This window comes from Eptatretus burgeri, chromosome 14 (genome assembly GCF_056783735.1).
Source record: "Eptatretus burgeri isolate ZD-2024b chromosome 14, Ebu_testis_v1, whole genome shotgun sequence".
Lineage (NCBI taxonomy): Eukaryota > Metazoa > Chordata > Myxini > Myxiniformes > Myxinidae > Eptatretus > Eptatretus burgeri.
Genome location: NC_140974.1, coordinates 62,882,103 through 62,906,214, shown reverse-complemented (window position 1 = coordinate 62,906,214; position 24,112 = coordinate 62,882,103). Strand labels below are relative to the sequence as shown.

Below are 24,112 nucleotides of genomic sequence, written 5' to 3'. Positions count from 1 at the left end.
TCTGCCTAACAGAAACTTTCCTCTCCCAAGACGTGTCTGACTGCCAAGTATCTCTCCCTGGCTACTCCCTCTTACGGTATGACAGACCTGAGCCTCGTCCTGGTGGAGGTGTTGCTCTCTTCATCAAAGACTCTATTCCTCACTCTCCATGCACTGCTCTCACTCCCCCACACCCCCAGGAATACCTCTGGCTTCGGCTTCCCCTCCACTCCCACCTCATGTTTATATGCGTACTGTACCATCCACCTAACAGTGATGACTCCATCTACACCTCACTATCCAAAAACATGGACCAACTTCTATCTTCTCATCCAAACTCTCTCTTCCTCTTATGTGGTGACTTCAATTGTCATCATGCCAGTTGGCTAGGTGTGGGTACCTCTCTCACCTGTCATGGCACCTCAGCAAAAGCTTTCTGCGACTCATTGGGACTGACTCAATCGGTCAACTTCCCGACCCGGATCTCAACCAATGGTACTCCATCTCTTCTGGATCTGATTTTGACAAATTTCCCTGAAAATATCTGCTGCTCTTCCTCCGCTCCAATCGGTTCTTCTGACCACGTCCTTGTCAAAGTGGACATCGCTCTGGCTGTTATCAGAGAACCACCTCACCGCCGTCGAGTCTGGCATTTCACTCAAGCTGACTGGCAGGGTCTCCCAGCAGCCCTCAAACTGAAAGACTGGTCTCCTATCACTACTTTCTCCAACATCAACTCATCCTGGGAATTCTTTCCAAGAAACTTGCTCTCCCTCATGCACAGATTTATCCCCTCTCGTGTTCAGTTGTCTTACCCTTCCTCCCGCCCTTGGTTTACTGAAGCTTATGGCGAGGCAGTTGTCCTGAAGCAACTTGCCTTTGCCTCATGGAAAGCAAACCCAACTGAGGGCAATCTCAGTTCCTTCCACAAAGCTCGGAACAAGTGTGTATCTACCCTCAGGAGAGCCAGAAAACAACATCTTTCTCATCTCAAGTCTGATCTCTCAAACCTCTCTCCCTCCTCAAAATCCTGGTGGCGTTTAATCAAATCTGTTTCTGGTGTATGTTCCCCCTCCATCCCCTCTCTTACCTCAAATGGCAGCACTGCTGATACCGCACTTGAAAAGGCTGAATGCCTGAACTTGGTGTTTGCAGCTAAATCTTGTGTCCTAAACCCATCACTTTCTCTACCCACTCTACCCAGTCGCACCCAACTGTCGCTGGACTCTGTATCCTTTTCTCCTGACAAGGTGGAGAGCTTGCTTTCAAACCTCGAGTCAGATTCTGCAACCGGTCCAGACGGCATCAGCCCACGTGTCCTCAAAGCCTGCTCTTCTGCTCTTCCTCACCCTCTCTCTGTTCTATTCACCCTCTCATTTGCCCAAGGTCATCTGCCATCTGCTTGGAAATCTGCAAATATCACTGCCCTGCATAAAAAGGTGCAAAAACAGATCCCTGTAACTACAGACCAATCAGCCTTCTCCCAATCATCAGCAAGGTTATGGAATCCATCATCTCTTCAGACATCAAATCCTTCCTCTTCTCCAATGACTTGATTTCCGATCATCAATTTGGTTTCAGACCAGGTCACTCTACCCTGGATATGCTGCTTCTGCTCTCCCATCAATGGATGGAGGTCCTCAATGCCAGACAGGAAATCCGAGCCGTATCCCTGGACATATCACATGCTTTTGACACAGTCTGGCACCCTGCCCTACTCACCAAACTCTCTTCCCATGGTATTCAAGGCCATCTCCACTCATGGCTCGCAGACTTCCTCTCCTGTCGCAGTCAACGTGTGGCCCTAAATGGAGTTCTTTCATCCCCTCTTCTTGTCCAGGCTGGAGTTCCTCAAGGTAGCGTTCTGGGCCCTGTTCTTTTTCTGATTTTCATCAATGATCTCTCCGACTCTCTGGAAAATCCTCCATTTCTCTTTGCCGACGACTCCACCCTCTGCCGTACCATCTGTCATCCCTCAGACCGGCAAGCAGCAGCTTCTTCGCTCACTACAGATCTGGATAAAATAACAAACTGGTCCAACACGTGTAACATGTCTTTCAATCCAGACAAATCTCACACTCTCACTATGTCTCTTCGAAAGGACCGTTTAGAACCCCCCCCCATCCACTTTCTCAACAATCCTCTGGAAGAAGTCTTTTCTTTCAAGCTTCTGGGTCTCACTATCGGCCATGATCCTTCCTGGGAAAGTCACATTTCCAACCTCGCCTCCAAAGCCAGTCGCCGAATGGGAATCCTCCGTCGTGCAAAGTCCTTCCTCGGCCCTCTTGAGCTCCTGACCACATACAAAGCTTTTGTCCGTAGCCTGATGGAGTACTGCTCTCCCCTCTGGGCTGGTGCTCCTGCCTCCCACCTTTCTTGACTTCACGTTGTCGAAACCAAGGCATTTAGGATCATCGGCATCTCCCGCAATGAAGCTGAGTCTTTGGGCCTCTCACTCAATCACCGCAGGTTGGTCGGTGGTCTTTCTGTCTTCTACCGTCTCCTCTCCAGCTTTGCCCCCCCCCTGCTCTCTCTGCAATTTGTCCCCACCACATTTCCGCAGGGCGCTCAAGGTCTGCCAACAACCCCCTTCTGGTAAAACTACCAAAATCACGAATCACTGCTCATCTTCACTCTTTCATTCCTCTTTTTTCCCGCCCTTTAAATAAACTCCCTCACTCTATTCTTTCCCATTCTTCCCTCCAGGCTTTCAAAACAGCTGATCACCACCACCTCTTATCATCCCCCATCCAAATTCTCGATCTTTTCTTCCCCCGATAATCCACCCAAGCCCACTTCCTTCAATTCCCCTGCTTTCCTTCCTGAAAGTCCCTGTAATGTCCATCTTCTCTTCCCCATGTTCCCCGTCCCATCCCTCTCCCTTCCACACATCTAATGTGTCTGTTCCCCACTGTTTTGTCCCTCCACTCCCGCCCCTCTTGTCTCATGCCCCCTTGCTGTGCATTATGTGTTATCTCTCATACGAGCCTCGACAAGGTATACAAAAAAAAAAAAAAAATAACCAGATCCAATCACATCTTTCACCGGTAATTGAACGGAATAACCAATCAGTTCTTACCTAATAAATGACCCCAGGTGGCTAGGATTTCCATAAATTAACCCCCATGTTATTCCAGCCAAAGAAAGCTGCATAAAGCAATCAAGAAAAGCTACACAAGGTAAGCCCTAAGCTGATTGGTTGAAGCCTTAACAGGTCAGCGAGCCCGAAACAATAATACTGAACTTTAAGAATATACAGGTATGTTCCCTTACAAGGAACTTCAAAGCAGGAGGTCATTCGGTCCTTTTAAACATGGGCTAACCTATTGCCAACCTCTGGTTGTTTGTACATTATTATCCCACGCACACAACGAAAAATGCAGAGTTAAAGAATTTGTTCATGTCTGTCCATCCGTCCTCCTTTTCAGTTTATGATCGAAGAACAGTTTATTGAAATCGAATGTTATATTTTGAACACGAATTGGTAAACGAACCTGTAGTTTAACAGTACTTTGCCTCTGAATTTATCCTGATCGCACGTGCGCAGAGAGTAGTGAGATTTTTGTTTTCTTACTCTGTCTGCTGCCCACCTGGCAGTCAAATAAAATTGAAAATCATTCCAAACAGGAAATGTACTGTTCTTAAGGATGCCATAAAGGACACACATAACGCAGCTGTCAATAACTAATGCAACGCGTCAGATAGGGTGATGTAATAGACACTGTGGGAAATGGCAGTAAATTCCGGAATTAATTTATTTATACGACTTTTACAATCTTTATTTTATTTTTAAATGTTATCATATGTTTGAACACCTCAGAACACAAATCGTTTATCATCGTACTTTCAGGAACCTCCAGTTTTGCAGTACTTCAATACAAGTTGAAAGCATTAGAAAATACAAAGCCTGCCCACGTCCGCTTTTTAAAAAATACAAAAAAATTTTCTGATTTCAGGTGACCTTGACTTTTTGACCTCAAGCGCAATAGGCTTCAGTGGCCCAGTGCAATCCCTGCTCAACTTTCAAGTCAATCGGATGAAAATTGATGATTTTATGCAACCTTGACCTTTGACCTTTTAATATAAAAAAAACAATCAGCTTCGAGATTTTGATTGGTAAACCAATTCAGTGACCCACTATGCAAATTTTTAAATACGTGATGCTGACCTTTGACCTTTTGAGCAAATTATTAATTTGTATTCTTGTTTCTCATAATAAAGCTTTGGTGAAAATTTGATCACAAAAGCTGAAATGGTAAAAAAAAAAATAAAAGTTACAGCCTGGACAGACACACAGACACACCCAGAAGTGATTGCAAAACCCTGTATCCCGCTGCGTGGGGGACGAGCTAATGAAGGTCAGTGCGGTGGTGCATAAGGATGCTGTTCGGGACTGCCTCTGGACTACTTCAGTGGCACAAAACTTTCGGATTTTAAAAAACAACCGTTAAAATAATTATTTATTAAAATTGAATTAACAATGTGTGGGGTATCTTGTTCTATGAACTCTCCAGTATGTCTTTTGTGGTTCGAACTGCCACATTTCCAAACTCCCCTAACCCTAACCCTAACCTCAATTAATAAATTGAAGTAATTTGCACTAAGCGTACTGCGGACTCTCAAACCATTATGTCACCGAGTCTACTCAGTTAAAAAAAAGTTACAGAATCGGTTTTTTCCCCAATTCCTTCACAGTGAGTTTTCTTCCAACAATCTCCAAGTGGAATAACATTTATTAACTCGTAATAGGCGTCCACAACGATCCTTGACCATATTGTGGAACGTCGGCTGAGGCCCTCACTTTTTCACCTTTATTCAATTGAAAAATCCGTTTTCTCCGCACCCTCTTGAGCGAGTGACACAAAACTTTCAACATAAAGGTCACCTCCGGATGGAATATATGTTTTTTTTTAAACAAAGTCATATGATGATTGGATGGAAAATGTGGCCGGAGTTCCAAAAAGTCTGTTTTCCATCGGCATTGGTTGCAGGGTATTTCACGTATCAGGAATAAACGACCTCGCGTACTTTGTCATGGTCAGTACTAGCGAGTCCGACGTTGGATCGTCTGGTCTTGGGGTCATTCCAAGGAAGAGCTGAATTTGATGGTGACCTACCATTGTGGTGCCACCATAGCGCCATCTGTTGGAGGTTGTGATGCTAGCATTATAGCATCTCTGTTGGAGGTTGTGGTGCCACCGTAGCGCCATCTGCCGGAGATTGTGATGCCAGCATAAAGTTTCGTGACAGCTGTTTATCCTATCAACATTACACTGTGCATGTTGAGACGTATCCCCAGATAGCTTGATCTTCTTTATTATCTCAGGCATTATGGTGTTTATGAGATGACGTTGATATCGTATTTGGGATTCCAATATGGAGTATTTTCAGCATCACGAGGTGACTTCTGAAACTCACTAAACCAAGGAGACCACTTAAGAAAGCACATTTTAAGAAAACAAACACCAACAACAACAATAAGTTATTCCAGTCCATCGATTGCCAATAGGGAGGGGGTGCTCCAGGTTGCCCCTCATCTGCCTTGACGTCAAAGATCCCACAATGTGTTTCTAAAAGAAGAGGCCATTGTGTGCCGGTACCCTGGCGAAATTCTTTTGCTTGGAGCAATCTGTATAGATCTCACCTCCTTTCGGTGAGTGTTGGGATGGCAATGCGGCACAGGCACATGATGGACCAAACGCCCTTTTCATCTTGGTCTTTGTTGCCTTGAAAAGCATCCAGTTTGGTGGTGACAGAGCACAGGCTCCACTCACCCTCTGATGGGAGGTGTTGCTGATGCTTTAACAGCCTCGGCAGGATTCATTCAAGGGTTCCCTCACAATTTTTGGCGCCTTAGGATCAAAACATTCTGTTTGACAATTGAACCTTTGTTTCCAAGGCGACGAAATGTTGGTGAAGGAGATGAGGCAATCATAATGTGGTACTACTACTACTACTACTTTGATGACCCCAATTATGTATTCCCATCTTGTGGAGTCGGCGGTGGAACTTTTTTGCACCCAAGTCCGTCACGAACTGGATGCTCAACCCTGGTGTTTGATTGAAGCCAGAAAGGTGGTAACTGGCCTACTCTTCACAAAACACCGAGGGATCTTCGGCGACCACCTACGACCCACCGACGGGTCCTCCGACTTAAACGTCCTTCCGATGGACGACGCACACATTGTTGCCTGATATGAAGCCACGATTGTGGGTAGAGTGACTGCGATTCCACAACCACTACCGCTGTAGGCGAGCTTTCACGGTTTTAAAGCGGCAAAAGCAGATTGTAAAACTATACTAAGAGTTAATGGGTTTGCCCAAGTGGCTTTCTGAATGGACTTGTCAAACCTTGTTGAAGGTGCATACATTCGCTGTGTTATATCAGGTGTGCGGTTGGGCAGGTATGGATTGGAATGAGGACCAATTAGCCTGGAAACGATCCGAATCTTCCCAGCAGGACTCTAAACGCATGCACTTCCACCGTCTAGACGTACGAGAGCACTTAATGAAAATTGTGATAACGAGGCATCCCTTTAGAAAAATATATATACCGTTTAATTGGCCTCGTGAAATGGAGCGCGTTAAATACAGGTCGGGTACGGGAAGGGGACGAAGGGGACGACTACCTTGTGGGGAAACAATACATCTTGATGCAGGGAATGATTGAACAGGTGTGAAGGTTTTATTTCCACTACAGAAACATTCTTTTTTTTATACCTGACTTGATTGCTGTAATCTACTATTACTACGACAACTACTATTACTATGACAACTACTATATGGTCAGGTTTGCCCATTCAGGGCAGGAATTTAGAACTTTTTTTGCAAAAAGAACTCGCCTACTCTTTGCGAAAGACGCCGTGGTATCTTTGGTGTCGACCAACTACTGCTAGCAGATGGGACGCCGGGTTTAACGTCCATTCGAGGGACGAGGGACGCATTGATGAATCACCCTACCAGGATGACAGTTTATAGGCGGGTCGGGATTCTAACCCAGGCTGAACAGCTCAGAGGTGAGGGTGCGTGTACCTCCAGGCGAACTTGCCAGCCCTGAGTACATCGCTAAGATATAATAATTCAATTTTAATCCATCATTTGCAATGTCAACGCGATGACATACGTCTTGGGATTACTTACAAATCGTCCCCATGTGAAGAGTTCGGTGGTGAAGTCAATACCAACACGAACCACCAAAAATGGCTGCACATGCACGGCAGATCTATCTCTATCTCTATCTCTATCTCTATCTCTATCTCTATCTCTATCTCTATCTCTATCTCTATCTCTATCTCTATATCTATCTCTCTCTCTCTCTCTCTCTCTCTCTCTCTCTCTCTCTCTCTCTCTCTCTCTCTCTCTCTCTCTCTCTACATGGTTCCACTCATAGACTACAAGGGCACTCGGTAGAGCGCATACCTCCGCCACATCATGCCTGATCCACGCGAACACATCGGACCAAATACATTTTTGAAATATCATGCTATACACAACTACAGAGACATGACAGAAGTAAATAGACACCGTTATTTTAAAATAATTTATTTATTGAACATTTGAAGTACATTTTAAGACAAAGACTCGTATTTGGTAGACTTGCCATTTGCAGATTTCAATGAGCTTTTACTCTTTCGGGCATAGAATCTACGAGTTCTGAAATTTTCTCTTGTGGGATTTCTGGCCAGGCTTCACGCAAAAGGTTTAGCAATTCGCCCTTGTGACACACCCAATCTGTCTCCCAAGTTTCATCCGAATCCGTCCACAACTTTTTGATATATTCTGTACACAAACAGACAAACAAACAGAGAAACAGACAGAAAGGGGTGAAAACATCATCTCCTTCACCTTCGGTGGCGGAGGTAATAAAACATCTACCTGATCGAGGTTGAAGGAGAGCTGTTCTCCCACCCCCTCCCTCAAACCACTCACCCCCTACACCTTGACAGACGTGAGCACCTTCTCAGCCTGATATCTTGCTTCCATGAAGCTCACATTGAATGATGGCCGCACCGTGATGGAGCGAGGAATCGAATTGGCATCCTGACGTGGTTTCCCTGGAAAGACACAAAAACGACGAGTTTAGTGACTTCATCTTTTTGGAGGAAATCAATTTTTTTTAAATAATTATATTATCTACTTTGAATACAGGGCACCTCTTTTATCCAAGAACCTCTTCAGTTGATGTTCAAGGACAGATCGAAAACTTTTTAAACTCTGAAATTCCATCAGAGAGTATGTACACATTGATATAAGTGGACGGTTAGAAATGCGAGGGTGTGGACCTTGGTGATCCAGGTAAAACGATTCTGGACTGCATATTCCAAAAGTGACACGATGTGATGATGGCAATGAAATAGTGAAGAATTACTTTAAAAATTAAAAAACTCTCGTGTCCGGATCTTGATCCGGATCTTCTCCAAAATCGAATCGACTCGTCCTTGTCACACACCCAACCTGTTCACCAAGTTTCATCCTAATCCGTCCACAACTTTTTGAGATATCCTGATATATATCATTTTTGGCCCAATCCCTAAATAGTGAAGAATCACTTTAAAAATTAAAAAACTCTCGTGTCCGGATCTTGATCCGGATCTTCTCCAAAATCGAATCGACTCGTCCTTATCACACACCCAACCTGTTCACCAAGTTTCATCCAAATCCGTCCCCAGCTTTTTGAGATATCCTGATATATATCATTTTTGGCCCAATCCCTAAATAGTGAAGAATTACTTTAAAAATTAAAAAACTCTCGTGTCCGGATCTTGATCCGGATCTTCTCCAAAATCGAATCGACTCGTCCTTGTCACACACCCAACCTGTTCACCAAGTTTCATCCAAATCCGTCCACAACCTTTTGAGATATCCTGCTATATATCATTTTTGGCCCAATCCCTAAATACATACAACTCGGGCCAGGGGGACCGGGGTGACCCCATGAAGGTGTATGGGCATTCACACCACAAATCCCGACTTGGAGATCAAACATAAACACGTCATTTTTACGTGTGACGTCACACATTTTCATGGATCATGGAGGTTTCTTCTTAAATATTCGCTCAAACGTAAGGGCATATCATGTAAATACAACACTGATCACAGATATTAATACGACACGAACTACACAATGCCCTCTTTTGTGTTTGAGAGTTGGAATGTCTGAAAGGCCTTTTACTTCTGAGAAAAGACTTAAAAACTGGATATTCCAACCTGAGTCTATCAATGTGCATACAGCGACACGATTGAGACCTCCAGTTATTAAATAATCTCAATAAATATGACAATAAAGTCATCCCCATATCTACAGCGCAAAACTTCCATAACCAGAGAACACGCGTTCAAACTACTAAAGCATTGAGAGCCAATCGGGATGTACCGAAGAACTTGTGTGTGCTGAGTTAGAAAATTGTGGAATAATCTCCCAGGATGGTGGAGTTGATCAAGCATGTGGTGTGCTGCAATTTCAGGGGGGAAAAAAACCCCCAAAACTATAATAGCACTTGGTAGAACACACACCTCCACCAGGCTTGAAAGTTTACGTTTTGTATCCCACCGATAGATCGGATCTGAATCCGGACCTCAACCGAAATCTAATCGGCTTGTTCTCATCACCGACCCAACACGTCCACCAAGTTTTGTCATAATCCGTCAACAACTTTTTGAGATGTCTTGCCATATATCGTTTTTGGCCTCATCTCTCAATGGTGAAGCATTACTTGAAACGTCAAAAAATAATTCTCGTATCTGGAGCCGGATCTTCACCAAAATCGAATCGACTCGTCCTTGTCACACACCCAACCTGTTCACCAAGTTTCATCCGAATCCTTCCACAACTTTTTGAGATATTATGCTATGTATCATTTTTGGCCCAATCCCTAAATAGTGAAGAATCACTTTAAAAATTAAAAAACTCTCGTTTCCGGATCTTGATCCAGATCTTCTCCAAAATCGAATTGACTCGTCCTTATCACACACCCAACCTGTTCACCAAGTTTCATCCGAATCCTTCCACAACTTTTTGAGATATCCTGCTATATATCATTTTTGGCCCAATCCCTAAATAGTGAAGAATCACTTTAAAAATTAAAAAACTCTCGTTTCCGGATCTTGATCCGGATCTTCTCCAAAATCAAATCGACTCGTCCTTATCACACACCCAACCTGTTCACCAAGTTTCATCCAAATCCGTCCCCAGCTTTTTGAGATATCCTGCTATATATCATTTTTGGCCCAATCCCTAAATAGTGAAGAATCACTTTAAAAATTAAAAAACTCTCGTTTCCGGATCTTGATCCGGATCTTCTCCAAAATCGAATCGACTCGTCCTTGTCACACACCCACCCTGTTCACCAAGTTTCATCCAAATCCGTCCCCAGCTTTTTGAGATATCATGCTATATATCATTTTTGGCCCAATCCCAAAATAGTGAAGAATCACTTTAAAAATTAAAAAAAACTCTCGTGTCCGGATCTTGATCCGGATCTTCTCCAAAATCGAATCGACTCGTCCTTATCACACACCCAACCTGTTCACCAAGTTTCATCCGAATCTTTCCACAACTTTTTGAGATTTTTTTTTTTTGTATACCTTGGTCGAGGCTCGTATGAGAGCTAACACACAACTCACAGCAAGGAGGCATGAGACAAGAGGGGTGGGAGTGGAAGGGACAAAACAGTGGGGAACAGACACAGGTGAACTGTGGAAGGGAGAGGGATGGGGATGGAACGGGGAACATGGCGAAGAGAAGATGGACATTTCAGGGACTTTCAGGAAGGAAAGCAGGAGAAATGAAGGAAGTGGGCTTGGGTGGATTATCGGGGTAGAAAAGATCGAGGATTTGGATGGGGGAAGATAAGAGGTGGTGGTGAACAGCTGTTTTGAAAGCCTGGAGGGAAGAATGGGAAAGAATAGAGTGAGGAAGTTTATTCCAAAGGCGGGAAAAAAGAGGAATGAAAGAGTGAAGATGAGCAGTGATTCGTGATTTTGGTAGTTTTACCAGAAGGGGGTTGTTGGCGGACCTTGAGCGCCCTGTGGAAATGTGGTGGGGACAAATCGCAGAGAGAGCAGGGGGGGCAAGGCTGGAGAGGAGTCGGTAGAAGACAGAAAGACCACCGACCAACCTGCGGTGATTGAGTGAGAGGCCCAAAGACTCAGCTTCATTGCGGGAGATGCCGATGATCTTAAATGCCCTGGTTTCGACAGCGTGAAGCCGAGAAAGGTGGGAGGCAGGAGCACCAGCCCAGAGGGGAGAGCAGTACTCCATCAGGCTCGGGACAAAAGCTTTGTAAGTGGTCAGGAGCTCAAGAGGGCCGAGGAAGGACTTTGCACGACGGAGGATTCCCAGTCGGCGACTGGCTTTTGAGGCGAGGTTGGAAATGTGACTTTCCCAGGAAAGGTCATGGCAGATAGTGAGACCTAGAAGCTTGAAAGAAAAGACTTCTTCCAGAGGATTGTTGAGAAAGTGGATGGGGGGGTTTTGTAAACGGTCCTTTCGAAGAGACATAGTGAGAGTGTGAGATTTGTCCGGATTGAAAGACATGTTCCACGTGTTGGACCAGTTTGTGATTTTATCCAGATCTGCAGTGAGCGAAGAAGCTGCTGCTTGCCGGTCTGAGGGATGACAGATGGTACGGCAGAGGGTTGAGTCGTCGGCAAAGAGAAATAGAGGATTTTCCAGAGAGTCCGAGAGATCATTGATGAAAACCAGAAAAAGAACAGCGCCCAGAACGCTACCTTGAGGAACTCCAGCCTGCACAGGAAGAGGGGATGAAAGAACTCCATTTAGGGCCACACGTTGACTGCGACAGGAGAGGAAGTCTGCGAGCCATGAGTGGAGATGGCCTTGAATACCATGGGAAGAGAGTTTGGTGAGTAGGGCAGGGTGCCAGACTGTGTCAAAAGCACGTGATATGTCCAGGGATACGGCTTGGATTTCCTGTCTGGCATTGAGGACCTCCATCCATTGATGGGAGAGCAGAAGCAGCATATCCAGGGTAGAGTGACCTGGTCTGAAACCAAATTGATGATTGGAAATCAAGCCATTGGAGAAGAGGAAGGATTTCATGTCTGAAGCGATGATGGATTCCATCACCTTGCTGATGATTGGGAGAAGGCTGATTGGTCTGTAGTTACAGGGATCTGTTTTTGCACCTTTTTATGCAGGGCAGTGATGTTAGCAGATTTCCAAGCAGATGGCAGATGACCTTGGGAAAATGAGAGGGTGAATAGAACAGAGAGAGGGTGAGCAAGAGCAGAAGAGCAGGCTTTGAGGACACGTGGGCTGATGCCGTCTGGACCGGTTGCAGAATCTGACTCGAGGTTTGAAAGCAAGCTCTCCACCTTGTCAGGAGAAAAGGATACAGAGTCCAGGGACAGTTGGGTGCGACTGGGTAAAGTGGGGAGAGATAGTGATGGGTTTAGGATACAAGATTTAGCTGCAAACACCGAGTTTAGACATTCAGCTTTATCACGTGTGGAATCAGCAGTGCGGCCATTTGAGGTAAGGGAGGGGATGGAGGGGGAACATACACCAGAAACAGATTTGATTAAACGCCACCAGGATTTTGAGGAGGGAGAGAGGTTTGAGAGTTCAGACTTGAGATGAGAAAGATGTTGTTTTCTGGCTCTCCTGAGGGTAGATACACATTTGTTCCGAGCTTTGTGGAAAGAACTGAGATTGCCCTCAGTTGGGTTTGCTTTCCATGAGGCAAAGGCAAGTTGTTTCAGGACAACTGCCTCGCCACAAGCTTCAGTAAACCAAGGGCGGGAGGAAGGGTAAGACAACTGAACACGAGAGGGGATAAATCTGTGCATGAGGGAGAGCAAGTTTCTTTGAAAGAATTCCCAGGATGAGTTGATGTTTGAGAAAGTAGTGATAGGAGACCAGTCTGTCAGTTTGATGGCTGCTCGGAGACCCTGCCAGTCGGCTTGAGTGAAATGCCAGACTCGACGGCGGTGAGGTGGTTCTCTGATAACAGCCAGAGAGATGTCCACTTTAACAAGGACGTGGTCAGAAGAACCAATTGGAGCAAAGGAAGAGCAGCAGATATTGTCACGGAAATTTGTCAAAAAAGAGATAAAAGATATTATGCTATATATCGTTTTTGGCCCAATCCCTAAATAGTGAAGAATCACTTTAAAAATTAAAAAACTCTCGTTTCCGGATTTTGATCCGGATCTTCTCCAAAATCGAATCGACTCGTCCTTATCACACACCCAACCTGTTCACCAAGTTTCATCCGAATCCGTCCACAACTTTTTGAGATATCCTGCTATATATCATTTTTGGCCCAATCCCTAAATAGTGAAGAATCACTTTAAAAATTAAAAAACTCTCGTGTCCGGATCTTGATCCGGATCTTCTCCAAAATCGAATCGACTCATCCTTATCACACACCCAACCTGTTCACCAAGTTTCATCCGAATCCGTCCACAACTTTTTGAGATATCCTGCTATATATCATTTTTGGCCCAATCCCTAAATAGTGAAGAATCACTTTAAAAATTAAAAAACTCTCGTTTCCGGATCTTGATCCGGATCTTCTCCAAAATCGAATCGACTCGTCCTTATCACACACCCAACCTGTTCACCAAGTTTCATCCGAATCCGTCCACAACTTTTTGAGATATCCTGCTATATATCATTTTTGGCCCAATCCCTAAATAGTGAAGAATCACTTTAAAAATTAAAAAACTCTCGTGTCCGGATCTTGATCCGGATCTTCTCCAAAATCGAATCGACTCGTCCTTATCACACACCCAACCTGTTCACCAAGTTTCATCCAAATCCGTCCCCAGCTTTTTGAGATATCCTGATATATATCATTTTGGCCCAATCCCTAAATAGTGAAGAATTACTTTAAAAATTAAAAAACTCTCGTGTCCGGATCTTGATCCGGATCTTCTCCAAAATCGAATCGACTCGTCCTTGTCACACACCCAACCTGTTCACCAAGTTTCATCCAAATCCGTCCACAACTTTTTGAGATATCCTGCTATATATCATTTTTGGCCCAATCCCTAAATAGTGAAGAATCACTTTAAAAATTAAAAAAACTCTCGTGTCCGGATCTTGATCCGGATCTTCTCCAAAATCGAATCGACTCGTCCTTATCACACACCCAACCTGTTCACCAAGTTTCATCCAAATCCGTCCCCAGCTTTTTGAGATATCCTGATATATATCATTTTTGGCCCAATCCCTAAATAGTGAAGAATTACTTTAAAAATTAAAAAACTCTCGTGTCCGGATCTTGATCCGGATCTTCTCCAAAATCGAATCGACTCGTCCTTGTCACACACCCAACCTGTTCACCAAGTTTCATCCAAATCCGTCCACAACTTTTTGAGATATCCTGCTATATATCATTTTTGGCCCAATCCCTAAATACATACAACTCGGGCCAGGGGGACCGGGGTGACCCCATGAAGGTGTATGGGCATTCACACCACAAATCCCGACTTGGAGATCAAACATAAACACGTCATTTTTACGTGTGACGTCACACATTTTCATGGATCATGGAGGTTTCTTCTTAAATATTCGCTCAAACGTAAGGGCATATCATGTAAATACAACACTGATCACAGATATTAATACGACACGAACTACACAATGCCCTCTTTTGTGTTTGAGAGTTGGAATGTCTGAAAGGCCTTTTACTTCTGAGAAAAGACTTAAAAACTGGATATTCCAACCTGAGTCTATCAATGTGCATACAGCGACACGATTGAGACCTCCAGTTATTAAACAATCTCAATAAATATGACAATAAAGTCATCCCCATATCTACAGCGCAAAACTTCCATAACCAGAGAACACGCGTTCAAACTACTAAAGCATTGAGAGCCAATCGGGATGTACCGAAGAACTTGTGTGTGCTGAGTTAGAAAATTGTGGAATAATCTCCCAGGATGGTGGAGTTGATCAAGCATGTGGTGTGCTGCAATTTCAGGGGGGAAAAAAAACCCCCAAAACTATAATAGCACTTGGTAGAACACACACCTCCACCAGGCTTGAAAGTTTACGTTTTGTATCCCACCGATAGATCGGATCTGAATCCGGACCTCAACCGAAATCTAATCGGCTTGTTCTCATCACCGACCCAACACGTCCACCAAGTTTTGTCATAATCCGTCAACAACTTTTTGAGATGTCTTGCCATATATCGTTTTTGGCCTCATCTCTCAATGGTGAAGCATTACTTGAAACGTCAAAAAATAATTCTCGTATCTGGATCCGGATCTTCACCAAAATCGAATCGATTCGTCCTTGTTACACACCCAACCTGTTCACCAAGTTTCATCCGAATCCTTCCACAACTTTTTGAGATATTATGCTATATATCATTTTTGGCCCAATCCCTAAATAGTGAAGAATCACTTTAAAAATTAAAAAACTCTCGTTTCCGGATCTTGATCCGGATCTTCTCCATAATCGAATCGACTTGTCCTTATCACACACCCAACCTGTTCACCAAGTTTCATCCGAATCCTTCCACAACTTTTTGAGATATTATGCTATATATCATTTTTGGCCCAATCCCTAAATAGTGAAGAATCACTTTAAAAATTAAAAAACTCTCGTTTCCGGATTTTGATCCGGATCTTCTCCAAAATCGAATCGACTCGTCCTTATCACACACCCAACCTGTTCACCAAGTTTCATCCGAATCCGTCCACAACTTTTTGAGATATCCTGCTATATATCATTTTTGGCCCAATCCCTAAATAGTGAAGAATCACTTTAAAAATTAAAAAACTCTCGTGTCCGGATCTTGATCCGGATCTTCTCCAAAATCGAATCGACTCATCCTTATCACACACCCAACCTGTTCACCAAGTTTCATCCGAATCCGTCCACAACTTTTTGAGATATCCTGCTATATATCATTTTTGGCCCAATCCCTAAATAGTGAAGAATCACTTTAAAAATTAAAAAACTCTCGTTTCCGGATCTTGATCCGGATCTTCTCCAAAATCGAATCGACTCGTCCTTATCACACACCCAACCTGTTCACCAAGTTTCATCCGAATCTGTCCACAACTTTTTGAGATATCCTGCTATATATCATTTTTGGCCCAATCCCTAAATAGTGAAGAATCACTTTAAAAATTAAAAAACTCTCGTGTCCGGATCTTGATCCGGATCTTCTCCAAAATCGAATCGACTCGTCCTTATCACACACCCAACCTGTTCACCAAGTTTCATCCAAATCCGTCCCCAGCTTTTTGAGATATCCTGATATATATCATTTTTGGCCCAATCCCTAAATAGTGAAGAATTACTTTAAAAATTAAAAAACTCTCGTGTCCGGATCTTGATCCGGATCTTCTCCAAAATCGAATCGACTCGTCCTTGTCACACACCCAACCTGTTCACCAAGTTTCATCCAAATCCGTCCACAACTTTTTGAGATATCCTGCTATATATCATTTTTGGCCCAATCCCTAAATAGTGAAGAATCACTTTAAAAATTAAAAAACTCTCGTGTCCGGATCTTGATCCGGATCTTCTCCAAAATCGAATCGACTCGTCCTTATCACACACCCAACCTGTTCACCAAGTTTCATCCAAATCCGTCCCCAGCTTTTTGAGATATCCTGATATATATCATTTTTGGCCCAATCCCTAAATAGTGAAGAATTACTTTAAAAATTAAAAAACTCTCGTGTCCGGATCTTGATCCGGATCTTCTCCAAAATCGAATCGACTCGTCCTTGTCACACACCCAACCTGTTCACCAAGTTTCATCCAAATCCGTCCACAACTTTTTGAGATATCCTGCTATATATCATTTTTGGCCCAATCCCTAAATACATACAACTCGGGCCAGGGGGACCGGGGTGACCCCATGAAGGTGTATGGGCATTCACACCACAAATCCCGACTTGGAGATCAAACATAAACACGTCATTTTTACGTGTGACGTCACACATTTTCATGGATCATGGAGGTTTCTTCTTAAATATTCGCTCAAACGTAAGGGCATATCATGTAAATACAACACTGATCACAGATATTAATACGACACGAACTACACAATGCCCTCTTTTGTGTTTGAGAGTTGGAATGTCTGAAAGGCCTTTTACTTCTGAGAAAAGACTTAAAAACTGGATATTCCAACCTGAGTCTATCAATGTGCATACAGCGACACGATTGAGACCTCCAGTTATTAAACAATCTCAATAAATATGACAATAAAGTCATCCCCATATCTACAGCGCAAAACTTCCATAACCAGAGAACACGCGTTCAAACTACTAAAGCATTGAGAGCCAATCGGGATGTACCGAAGAACTTGTGTGTGCTGAGTTAGAAAATTGTGGAATAATCTCCCAGGATGGTGGAGTTGATCAAGCATGTGGTGTGCTGCAATTTCAGGGGGAAAAAAACCCCAAAACTATAATAGCACTTGGTAGAACACACACCTCCACCAGGCTTGAAAGTTTACGTTTTGTATCCCACCGATAGATCGGATCTGAATCCGGACCTCAACCGAAATCTAATCGGCTTGTTCTCATCACCGACCCAACACGTCCACCAAGTTTTGTCATAATCCGTCAACAACTTTTTGAGATGTCTTGCCATATATCGTTTTTGGCCTCATCTCTCAATGGTGAAGCATTACTTGAAACGTCAAAAAATAATTCTCGTATCTGGATCCGGATCTTCACCAAAATCGAATCGATTCGTCCTTGTCACACACCCAACCTGTTCACCAAGTTTCATCCGAATCCTTCCACAACTTTTTGAGATATTATGCTATATATCATTTTTGGCCCAATCCCTAAATAGTGAAGAATCACTTTAAAAATTAAAAAACTCTCGTTTCCGGATCTTGATCCGGATCTTCTCCATAATCGAATCGACTTGTCCTTATCACACACCCAACCTGTTCACCAAGTTTCATCCGAATCCTTCCACAACTTTTTGAGATATTATGCTATATATCATTTTTGGCCCAATCCCTAAATAGTGAAGAATCACTTTAAAAATTAAAAAACTCTCGTTTCCGGATTTTGATCCGGATCTTCTCCAAAATCGAATCGACTCGTCCTTATCACACACCCAACCTGTTCACCAAGTTTCATCCGAATCCTTCCACAACTTTTTGAGATATTATGCTATATATCATTTTTGGCCCAATCCCTAAATAGTGAAGAATCACTTTAAAAATTAAAAAACTCTCGTTTCCGGATCTTGATCCGGATCTTCTCCAAAATCGAATTGACTCGTCCTTGTCACACACCCAACCTGTTCACCAAGTTTCATCCGAATCCTTCCACAACTTTTTGAGATATCCTGCTATATATCATTTTTGGCCCAATCCCTAAATAGTGAAGAATCACTTTAAAAATTAAAAAACTCTCGTTTCCGGATCTTGATCCGGATCTTCTCCAAAATCAAATCGACTCGTCCTTATCACACACCCAACCTGTTCACCAAGTTTCATCCAAATCCGTCCCCAGCTTTTTGAGATATCCTGCTATATATCATTTTTGGCCCAATCCCTAAATAGTGAAGAATCACTTTAAAAATTAAAAAACTCTCGTTTCCGGATCTTGATCCGGATCTTCTCCAAAATCGAATCGACTCGTCCTTGTCACACACCCACCCTGTTCACCAAGTTTCATCCAAATCCGTCCCCAGCTTTTTGAGATATCATGCTATATATCATTTTTGGCCCAATCCCAAAATAGTGAAGAATCACTTTAAAAATTAAAAAAAACTCTCGTGTCCGGATCTTGATCCGGATCTTCTCCAAAATCGAATCGACTCGTCCTTATCACACACCCAACCTGTTCACCAAGTTTCATCCGAATCTTTCCACAACTTTTTGAGATTTTTTTTTTTTGTATACCTTGGTCGAGGCTCGTATGAGAGCTAACACACAACTCACAGCAAGGAGGCATGAGACAAGAGGGGTGGGAGTGGAAGGGACAAAACAGTGGGGAACAGACACAGGTGAACTGTGGAAGGGAGAGGGATGGGGATGGAACGGGGAACATGGCGAAGAGAAGATGGACATTTCAGGGACTTTCAGGAAGGAAAGCAGGAGAAATGAAGGAAGTGGGCTTGGGTGGATTATCGGGGGTAGAAAAGATCGAGGATTTGGATGGGGGAAGATAAGAGGTGGTGGTGAACAGCTGTTTTGAAAGCCTGGAGGGAAGAATGGGAAAGAATAGAGTGAGGAAGTTTATTCCAAAGGCGGGAAAAAAGAGGAATGAAAGAGTGAAGATGAGCAGTGATTCGTGATTTTGGTAGTTTTACCAGAAGGGGGTTGTTGGCGGACCTTGAGCGCCCTGTGGAAATGTGGTGGGGACAAATCGCAGAGAGAGCAGGGGGGCAAGGCTGGAGAGGAGTCGGTAGAAGACAGAAAGACCACCGACCAACCTGCGGTGATTGAGTGAGAGGCCCAAAGACTCAGCTTCATTGCGGGAGATGCCGATGATCTTAAATGCCCTGGTTTCGACAGCGTGAAGCCGAGAAAGGTGGGAGGCAGGAGCACCAGCCCAGAGGGGAGAGCAGTACTCCATCAGGCTACGGACAAAAGCTTTGTAAGTGGTCAGGAGCTCAAGAGGGCCGAGGAAGGACTTAGCATGACGGAGGATTCCCAGTCGGCGACTGGCTTTTGAGGCGAGGTTGGAAATGTGACTTTCCCAGGAAAGGTCATGGCAGATAGTGAGACCTAGAAGCTTGAAAGAAAAGACTTCTTCCAGAGGATTGTTGAGAAAGTGGATGGGGGGGTTTTGTAAACGGTCCTTTCGAAGAGACATAGTGAGAGTGTGAGATTTGTCCGGATTGAAAGACATGTTCCACGTGTTGGACCAGTTTGTGATTTTATCCAGATCTGCAGTGAGCGAAGAAGCTGCTGCTTGCCGGTCTGAGGGATGACAGATGGTACGGCAGAGGGTGGAGTCGTCGGCAAAGAGAAATAGAGGATTTTCCAGAGAGTCCGAGAGATCATTGATGAAAACCAGAAAAAGAACAGGGCCCAGAACGCTACCTTGAGGAACTCCAGCCTGCACAGGAAGAGGGGATGAAAGAACTCCATTTAGGGCCACACGTTGACTGCGACAGGAGAGGAAGTCTGCGAGCCATGAGTGGAGATGGCCTTGAATACCATGGGAAGAGAGTTTGGTGAGTAGGGCAGGGTGCCAGACTGTGTCTAAAGCACGTGATATGTCCAGGGATACGGCTCGGATTTCCTGTCTGGCATTGAGGACCTCCATCCATTGATGGGAGAGCAGAAGCAGCATATCCAGGGTAGAGTGACCTGGTCTGAAACCAAATTGATGATTGGAAATCAAGCCATTGGAGAAGAGGAAGGATTTCATGTCTGAAGCGATGATGGATTCCATCACCTTGCTGATGATTGGGAGAAGGCTGATTGGTCTGTAGTTACAGGGATCTGTTTTTGCACCTTTTTATGCAGGGCAGTGATGTTAGCAGATTTCCAAGCAGATGGCAGATGACCTTGGGAAAATGAGAGGGTGAATAGAACAGAGAGAGGGTGAGCAAGAGCAGAAGAGCAGGCTTTGAGGACACGTGGGCTGATGCCGTCTGGACCGGTTGCAGAATCTGACTCGAGGTTTGAAAGCAAGCTCTCCACCTTGTCAGGAGAAAAGGATACAGAGTCCAGGGACAGTTGGGTGCGACTGGGTAAAGTGGGTAGAGATAGTGATGGGTTTAGGACACAAGATTTAGCTGCAAACACCGAGTTTAGACATTCAGCTTTATCACGTGTGGAATCAGCAGTGCGGCCATTTGAGGTAAGGGAGGGGATGGAGGGGGAACATACACCAGAAACAGATTTGATTAAACGCCACCAGGATTTTGAGGAGGGAGAGAGGTTTGAGAGTTCAGACTTGAGATGAGAAAGATGTTGTTTTCTGGCTCTCCTGAGGGTAGATACACACTTGTTCCGAGCTTTGTGGAAAGAACTGAGATTGCCCTCAGTTGGGTTTGCTTTCCATGAGGCAAAGGCAAGTTGTTTCAGGACAACTGCCTCGCCACAATCTTCAGTAAACCAAGGGCGGGAGGAAGGGTAAGACAACTGAACACGAGAGGGGATAAATCTGTGCATGAGGGAGAGCAAGTTTCTTTGAAAGAATTCCCAGGATGAGTTGATGTTTGAGAAAGTAGTGATAGGAGACCAGTCTGTAAGTTTGATGGCTGCTCGGAGACCCTGCCAGTCGGCTTGAGTGAAATGCCAGACTCGACGGCGGTGAGGTGGTTCTCTGATAACAGCCAGAGAGATGTCCACTTTAACAAGGACGTGGTCAGAAGAACCAATTGGAGCAAAGGAAGAGCAGCAGATATTGTCACGGAAATTTGTCAAAAAAGAGATAAAAGATATTATGCTATATATCGTTTTTGGCCCAATCCCTAAATAGTGAAGAATCACTTTAAAAATTAAAAAACTCTCGTTTCCGGATTTTGATCCGGATCTTCTCCAAAATCGAATCGACTCGTCCTTATCACACACCCAACCTGTTCACCAAGTTTCATCCGAATCCGTCCACAACTTTTTGAGATATCCTGCTATATATCATTTTTGGCCCAATCCCTAAATAGTGAAGAATCACTTTAAAAATTAAAAAACTCTCGTTTCCGGATCTTGATCCGGATCTTCTCCAAAATCGAATCGACTCGTCCTTATCACACACCCAACCTGTTCACCAAGTTTCATCCGAATCCGTCCACAACTTTTTGAGATATCCTGCTATATATCATTTTTGGCCCAATCCCTAAATAGTGAAGAATCACTTTAAAAATTAAAAAACTCTCGTGTCCGGATCTTGATCTGGATTTTCTCCAAAATCGAATCGACTCATCCTTATCACACACCCAACCTGTTCACCAAGTTTCATCCGAATCCGTCCACAACTTTTTGAGATATCCTGCTATATATCATTTTTGGCCCAATCCCTAAATAGTGAAGAATCACTTTAAAAATTAAAAAACTCTCGTTTCCGGATCTTGATCCGGATCTTCTCCAAAATCGAATCGACTCGTCCTTATCACACACCCAACCTGTTCACCAAGTTTCATCCGAATCCGTCCACAACTTTTTGAGATATCCTGCTATATATCATTTTTGGCCCAATCCCTAAATAGTGAAGAATCACTTTAAAAATTAAAAAACTCTCGTGTCCGGATCTTGATCCGGATATTCTCCAAAATCGAATCGACTCGTCCTTATCACACACCCAACCTGTTCACCAAGTTTCATCCGAATCCTTCCACAACTTTTTGAGATATCATGCAATATATCATTTTTGGCCCAATCCCGAAATAGTGAAGAATCACTTTAAAAATTAAAAAACTCTCGTTTCCGGATCTTGATCCGGATCTTCTCCAAAATCGAATCGACTCGTCCTTGTCACACACCCAACCTGTTCACCAAGTTTCATCCAAATCCGTCCCCAGCTTTTTGAGATATCATGCTATATATCATTTTTGGCCCAATCCCTAAATAGTGAAGAATCACTTAAAAAATTAAAAAACTCTCGTGTCCGGATCTTGATCCGGATCTTCTCCAAAATAGAATCGACTCGTCCTTATCACAAACCCAACCTGTTCACCAAGTTTCATCCAAATCCGTCCCCAGCTTTTTGAGATATCCTGCTATATATCATTTTTGGCCCAATCCCTAAATAGTGAAGAATCACTTTAAAAATTAAAAAAAACTCTCGTTTCTGGATCTTGATCCGGATCTTCTCCAAAATCGAATCGACTCGTCCTTGTCACACACCCAACCTGTTCACCAAGTTTCATCCAAATCCGTCCCCAGCGTTTTGAGATATCATGCTATATATCATTTTTGGCCCAATCCCTAAATAGTGAAGAATCACTTTAAAATTTAAAAAACTCTCATTTACGGATCTTGATCCGGATCTTCTCCAAAATCGAATCGACTCGTCCTTGTCACACACCCAACCTGTTCACCAAGTTTCATCCAAATCCGTCCCCAGCTTTTTGAGATATCATGCTATATATCATTTTTGGAACAATCTCGAAATAGTGAAGAATCACTTTAAAAATTAAAAAACTCTCGTTTCCGGATCTTGATCCGGATATTCTCCAAAATCGAATCGACTCGTCCTTATCACACACCCAACCTGTTCACCAAGTTTCATCCGAATCCTTCCACAACTTTTTGAGATATCATGCAATATATCATTTTTGGCCCAATCCCGAAATAGTGAAGAATCACTTTAAAAATTAAAAAACTCTCGTTTCCGGATCTTGATCCGGATCTTCTCCAAAATCGAATCGACTCGTCCTTGTCACACACCCAACCTGTTCACCAAGTTTCATCCAAATCCGTCCCCAGCTTTTTGAGATATCATGCTATATATCATTTTTGGCCCAATCCCTAAATAGTGAAGAATCACTTTAAAAATTAAAAAACTCTATTGTCCGGATCTTGATCCGGATCTTCTCCAAAATCGAATCGACTCGTCCTTATCACACACCCAACCTGTTCACCAAGTTTCATCCGAATCCGTCCACAACTTTTTGAGATATCCTGCTATATATCATTTTTGGCCCAATCCCTAAATAGTGAAGAATCAGTTTAAAAATTAAAAAACTCTCGTGTCCGGATCTTGATCCGGATCTTCTCCAAAATCGAATCGACTCGTCCTTATCACACACCCAACCTGTTCACCAAGTTTCATCCGAATCCGTCCACAACTTTTTGAGATATCCTGCTATATATCATTTTTGGCCCAATCCCTAAATAGTGAAGAATCACTTTAAAAATTAAAAAACTCTCGTGTCCGGATCTTGATCCGGATCTTCTCCAAAATCGAATCGACTTGTCCTTATCACACACCCAACCTGTTCACCAAGTTTCATCCGAATCCGTCCACAACTTTTTGAGATATCCTGCTATATATCATTTTTGGCCCAATCCCTAAATAGTGAAGAATCACTTTAAAAATTAAAAAACTCTCGTTTCCGGATATTGATCCGGATCTTCTCCAAAATCGAATCGACTCGTCCTCATCACACACCCAACCTGTTCACCAAGTTTCATCCGAATCCTTCCACAACTTTTTGAGATATCCTGCTATATATCATTTTTGGCACAATCCCTAAATAGTGAAGAATCACTTAAAAAAT

General features: G+C 43.5%; 1 long non-coding RNA gene across 1 annotated transcript in view; it reads right to left on the bottom strand.

The window, feature by feature from the left end:
• Positions 1-7,513: 7,513 nt before the first annotated feature.
• The window catches only part of LOC147013387 (uncharacterized), a 44,092-nt gene continuing 27,493 nt past the window's right edge, over positions 7,514-24,112 (bottom strand). The window contains exons 2-3 of the long non-coding RNA XR_015051310.1: positions 7,909-8,033; positions 7,514-7,758 (exon numbers count right to left, since the gene is read on the bottom strand). This is a non-coding gene — a long non-coding RNA (uncharacterized LOC147013387). The remainder of the gene's footprint in view (positions 7,759-7,908; positions 8,034-24,112) is intronic.